The sequence below is a fragment of the Lagopus leucura genome, unplaced genomic scaffold (assembly GCF_019238085.1).
Source record: "Lagopus leucura isolate 7727_CA_CO unplaced genomic scaffold, USGS_WTPT01 Super-Scaffold_100004, whole genome shotgun sequence".
Taxonomy (NCBI): Eukaryota; Metazoa; Chordata; class Aves; order Galliformes; family Phasianidae; genus Lagopus; species Lagopus leucura.
In genome coordinates this window covers 47,480,225-47,486,661 of record NW_024962264.1, presented here as the reverse complement: position 1 = coordinate 47,486,661, position 6,437 = coordinate 47,480,225, and positions in this window count along the sequence as shown.

The window sequence follows — 6,437 nt, the reverse complement described above, 5'->3', positions numbered from 1 at the left end:
GAATGCCCTAGATTTTCCACCAGATTAACAGCTGGGATGTGACAAGTATACATGTGTTCCCAGAGATGGTGAAGTCAGTATCTGTGAAAAGTTTATCCTACATGTTACCTTACTAGGACAGCAAACATTTCACTACAACACACTTCAACACATTATTTCTATTCCTCCCCCTTCCGCCCCCCCCAGTATCTGTATCATATATATCTGTATCTATATATTTTTTTTTGCTTGTCTCAGAAACTGAGAATTTGGAATTGATTGAGCATATCAAGTATGGAAAAGACTCCTCATTACTCCTTGAGGGACAAAGCCCTCAGAACTAACAGAAGAGAAGCTGAGCAGAAATGATGATAATCAGAGGCCTGAGTTAAGTACAGCAGCAGTTAGTAAGACGACCTTCTACGTGCAGGATCTGTTTAATACAAGCCTCTGTGAGTTCATAGATGCATCACTGGATGGAACAAAACCCTTCATGACCCTCAGTTAGGGATGTGCTTTGGGAGCCTCAAGAGATACTGTTTAGAGAGTATATTGCTCAGAAGCTGTACAAACATCTGTCTTTCCTATTTTGTGTCTGTGTTGTTTATTTTGACTTTGTGTGGATGTCATATTTTTTTCTATAGCTCTAGGCTACCTCTGAGCTTCCTCGATGTTCTTGGGGCAGCAGCCTACCAGAATCGGAATGGAAGGCACACACAGCATAAGCAAGGACTGAAATGACCCTTCCAGTAACCTCCTGGTCCAGGCAACTTCCTACTGTCTCACAGATGAAACAGATCTTGGGATCTTCTGTTAAAGATAAACTGCTCAGAAAGTCTGACACAAAGTTGGTTTCACTAATAAATACATGTAAAAATGAATCATTTGGTAGGAATATTTTATTTTACCTGATCAAGGTATCTTCCTGGTTGATTCATGCTACAATTTAGAGGCCCTTAGAAATCTTACTTTGGGATATAAACTATTCCTTTTTCAGTCTGGCCTCTGACAGTTCAGTAGCAGAGAAACATAACTGTAAACTGCTAGGGCTTACTAGAAAGAAAAATACCTACACATTCTCTGTAGTTCCACCTGTTGATCTAGATTCAGTGTCAGATGAGTTTGACTATGTACCAGATTGACTTCTATTAAAAAGGAATTTTCTCATGTCTGTTTTGATTATTTTGTAGATTTATTTTCTTATCAATTTAACTATCAGTATTTTCTTGGTAGAAGCTGTATTTTAATACCAGCTTTGGTGATTTCTGTCCAAAATTCATATCTAATATATATGCCAGGTTATTTTCTCTAGTGAGGCAAGGAAGTGATATATTGTCAGTTACTTTTCTTTGATGATTAACCAATTTTTCCATGAACAAGAAAATATTAATTTTGACATAAAACCTATTTTAAGTAGAAAGACAATCTTTCTAATTAGATGTTTAATTCAGCACTTCTTATCTGCCCCAACACAATCCTCTTATCTTTACAGCTAACAGAACTTGAAGGATTACTCTGTAATGAAAATCTTCTGAACCAGGTAAGAAAATTTTCACTGATGCTAAGGGCACAGAAATCTATGGAGGTCCATGAAAATAGGAAATATTTAGAAAGATTGGCAGTTCACTTTTATAATGCTACTTTTTACTCTTAATATGAAGGACAGCACATTTTTACAAACCAGACTGAGACATCGTTAAAATACACGTTTTTGTTTCAGCCTTGACAAAGGTGCTTTCGTAGTTTTCTTATCTGCTTTCAGTACTCATCTCTTGATATAAAAGCATGCTAACTCTGGTATTTGGGTAAAGCTCTGCTGACACAGATTCAGCAGATGGAGCTAGTGTGCTTCTAATCTTTGACAGCTGTGCCTTCCGTGAAAAAGATGAGCACACAAGTATACAGGATTGTCTAGGATCTGTCATGGTCAGCACGGTGAAGATTTTCTTTCAGCTTAATGAAAAAGTAGCAAAAAGTAAAGGGAATTAACTATCCTTTCTTAAGCACTAGTGGCTGTGAAGAGTGCAGCTGTGTGACACGGATGATTTATTTCAGAATAGCAAAAATCTGAGAGGTATATAAAATAGTGTAGATGTCTCCCAGGGTTTTATGATATCCTGTTCTGTCACTGTTCCTGTCACGTAGTAGTACACCACTCATAAAGTGACGTTAAATATTAATTAATTCAGAGAACACGTGGCTGAGTCTTTAGACCTAATGCAACATGTTGGTCATATTGGACAACAGTGAACATGGAGATGTCTCTGTGGAGCTGAAGCCAATTACTTCAAACCTGCATTGATGTGAAGAAAATATTTCAGTTGTATTCAGTGACAAGGACATCACACAGCTATTGACACTTATAGATATCTTAATGTAGGAAGATATTAGAACCATCCCTATTGCTAGCAGAATAGAAGTAAGATGCTTGCCAGTTAGTAACAATTGCCAGTTAGTAAACCCACTTCTAAAACCATGAATTTCCATAGTTAAATCCATGTTTCCTGTCTCCAGATTTACCTTCAACCTCCTCAGCGGGCAGGACACAGATTACAGTGAGGGTCTATCCAGAGTTCACTGTAGATGCCCCAACCCCAGAGGCATTCAATGCCAGGTTGGATGGAGCCCTGGGCAGCCTCATTTAGAGGGTGGCAGCCCTGCCCAGGGCAGGGGATTGGAACTAGATTACCCTTGAGGTCCATTCCAAACCAAGTCATTCTGTGATACGTGTTCGTAACAATATTTTCTAATTTTTCCAACCTAATTTTGAAGATCCTTTAATCCAAAGGGTGCTCTTGTGATGGGAGCTGTCACTGAATGAAGGCCCCTAGCTGTTCACACAGCTAGAAGCTGCCCTGTCTCCTTGTATAGGGAAAGAACTTGCCCTATTAACACTCTCTGGTAACTTTATTTCAGGAGCTATGTGGAGTAGGGAGCTATGTGCTATTTTCAAATTTAATATGCAATATTGGCACTATCAGGCTGGACCTTCTCTACAGCTCTTTGGTTTTTACACTGTGATTTATTATAGAGCATTATTAGAGCAGTGTGAGAGTTTCAGAGCTGTCATTGGTCATTGTTACAGCAGCATAACACTGACAAGCAACTGATGGAAAGAGAGGTTTTATTGCTACACTGCTCTCTCCTTGTTGCCCATTTAGGTCTTCAGATTCTGTAAATTAACAACTCCAGACTCTGCTGAATTCATAAGCAAAGTTTCCATGGGTATAAAGCAAGGCATTAGTCTGTCATCTACATGTCTGATACTGAAAGGACAATTCTGGCTTTTTATAAACTACTTGCTGCAGCAACAACTGTGTCTTAATATACAGTTCTGCATACACATACATAAAATTAAAGTCCTGGTTTTGAGTTCATGTTGTGATTTCATGACCTAATTTGAATTTGGCTGACTTTAAAAGATTCTTTCCTACAGATTTCTATTTATTGCTAGTATTTCAAGACTTTGTTCCTCATGTCCATAAGACCATGACTATTTCAAATCTCTGTTGAAGTTTACTGATCTCTGATACCAGGAGCGTAGTGTAAGATGTACTTAGTAATGGAACATTCTCATGTCTGATATTCAAATACAGTGCATATCCAGCACTAATTACACATAAAAGTGTTATTTGCTGTAAAGGAGCAAACATTGCAAAGTGTTGATGAATTTTCTTTGTTACTATAAGTTCCTAGCTATGGCAATGAATCTCAACTGGAAATAAGGATTTTTTACTACTTTTATTATTCAGTATTATCATTATATTACTATTATCATTCAGTATTTCTGAATGACTAGTCCTTGCATTGCTTGTTGTCACAGTCTCTAAAGCAGTACTTGTGCTAATTGCCTTTTGTAAATTCCTTTAAATTAGTGAATGGAAAGTGATCTATGAAACTTGGGTTTAACATTGCACTTCTATCCACAAAATATTTTCAGCCATCAATCTCATCTGGCTTCAGGTGTCCCCAGGCTTCTGTACTACTAATGGAGAGTGCCCTGCAAAGTAAGATTCAAAATACATATGGCGAACGTGCTGTGGTCTCCACATTCTCTCTCCCCATTGTGGCTGTAAAGAGTGCCTAAGGAGATTATCTTCTACTTCAAGAGATGTGATATCTCTCTCACTCACCTCACCACTGCCTCTGAGACAAATTTTGAGCTTGGAGTTAATTGTACAAACTCTCAGAGAAATAACCCAGGGGGGCAGATTCTCTCTGCAACCAGCAGGATTAAAAAACAAAAAACAACACAAAAACGCAACACAGCAAGAAGTGTATTTAGAAACTGATTGAGAGCAGGAGACTAACATCAGCACAGCAGAGATGCACCTGCTTTCCCTTTGCATTTCTTAGTAGAAGGGGTAGCATGCTGTCCTTCCAAGAATAAGGTTAACTTTTGCAATAGGCAGACAGCAAGTTACATGAAAGAACTCAATTTTCACCCACCCTGACTCACAGCACTCACTAATTTCACCACGTATCCAAGCCAAAGTGATAGATTTCTTAAACAATTCCTTGTCTAAAGACTTCCAGAATGGGAATTATGGTCCCAGAAGTAAAGAATCTGCATTCAGACTGAGGCACTGTTAATACACAGATACTGCTAGGGAATAATTAAATAAATAACATACAGAATTATTTTCTGAATTGTAACAATAAAACTAAAAGTACTTTTGCTTCTTTATTACAGTGAATTTACAACTGACACAACCTTTGCAATGAAATATCACCTTGCTAATGCTATTGTTTAAAAACCCATGTGGGCTACCAAAACTGCATTATCCAGTAATCTATGAGGGTTGCTCTGAAAGTAATGCCTCCCTTTTTATTACTTTGGCACACAACATTAGAAGCAGATGTTGGTAGTAATGCGGTAGAGGTTGAACCTTCCCACCAATATTCCATTACGTTTTGTGGCTGTGAGACTGATGGCAGCAGAGGAGCAGTCTGACAAATGGCATCTGACATGGAAGTGCGTATGAGGCAAAAGAGCACCTCTGAACTCCTCCATGCAGAAATAAGGGCACCATCAACATTCATCAATGCTTGCTGACTATTTATGGAGACAAAATGGTGGATGCAAACACAGTGAGGTGGCAGATGGTGTGTTTTTGCAATGATTACAACCGTGTGAAAGACAAACCCATTTTGGATGGCCATAAAGTCTTTTAAAAGCACGGCATACAGGTTTCTGTTCATCCCTGGTAAAAATCCATAGTTAGTGAGGATGACAATGTAGAAAAATAGTATTTTGTAGCTGAGAACATGCTCTATCAAACAGCATTATTTAGCTCTTTGTCTGTGCTGTGTTCTCCACTGAAATTAATAGGAGGCATTACTTCTCATGAAAGCTATTTAGGTTATTCTACAAGTATTTATACACATAAAGCATTCCCTTCAAGCATTTATACACATTAATAACAAGTCTTCTCTTTGCTAGGCTTAACAATGATTTTTGTGCAGTGGTTTTCAAAGTGAGGCAATGTTCAGAGCCAGGAGATAGATACTGACAATTATACTATGATCACAGAAATTGTTTAACTGTTAAAATGGTTCCTGGCTACCTTACAGACTCTTAGGCCATCCAGATATCACTTGTGCAGAGATTCCAACACCTAAACCAAAGCTTACTCCTAGAAGGCAGGATAAGTGATGTTACACCAAGCTTGGCTCCCTCGTCACTCTGCAGTTATCCAAGTCTTTGTCAGAGGTCTGTGAACACTCTGACACTCCACATGCCCAGCTCTGGTGATAAAGCCTCATGTGAAAATGCTTCTTTCACTGGATCAACCTTAATTATGTTGAAAAACTCAGCCTCCCTCTAATCCTGTTACAGCTGTACTGTTTTATATGTCTCCCACCACAAACATTCATTTATTTAAAAAGTCTTATTTCAGAAAACACAAGATTGGGAAGAATTATTGCTGTAGAACTGTGGATGCTATAATTAAACACTGGTTAAGCTACACTGCAGAAATAAAAGAAAAAAAAAAGGATATGGATAGAGACTAATGGGACTGCCAAAGTAAGTAGGAACTTCAGGGGAAAAAAAGCCTAATGTAGAAATTCAAAGCCATCCTTGCTGCCTCACGTTTCACAAAGTCAACTTTACAAAAATGCTTGATAGAATGCATCAGCACTAATGTTGAAAAGCAGATTCAATGGGAAAAAAGAAAACATGCTCAACTTCCCATAGTGCCAGAAGAACATAATGATGAGAAGGAGGCTGTTTTCATCTGTGGAGTGACAGAAAACGTCTCAGAGGCCCTTGTTGCTTTTTAAAGTCTCAAAAATGGCGTTGATTAAAAAGTAACTATTCTCACTGCCACACTATTGATGAAAGTAACACATGGGATGCTCATCTCTCACTTGTGTCACAGCAGATGGTGCCTTGTGTATGATGTGGAGAGGAAGAAGTGTTATAGCACTTATGAACAAAAGATGTTGTAGAATCT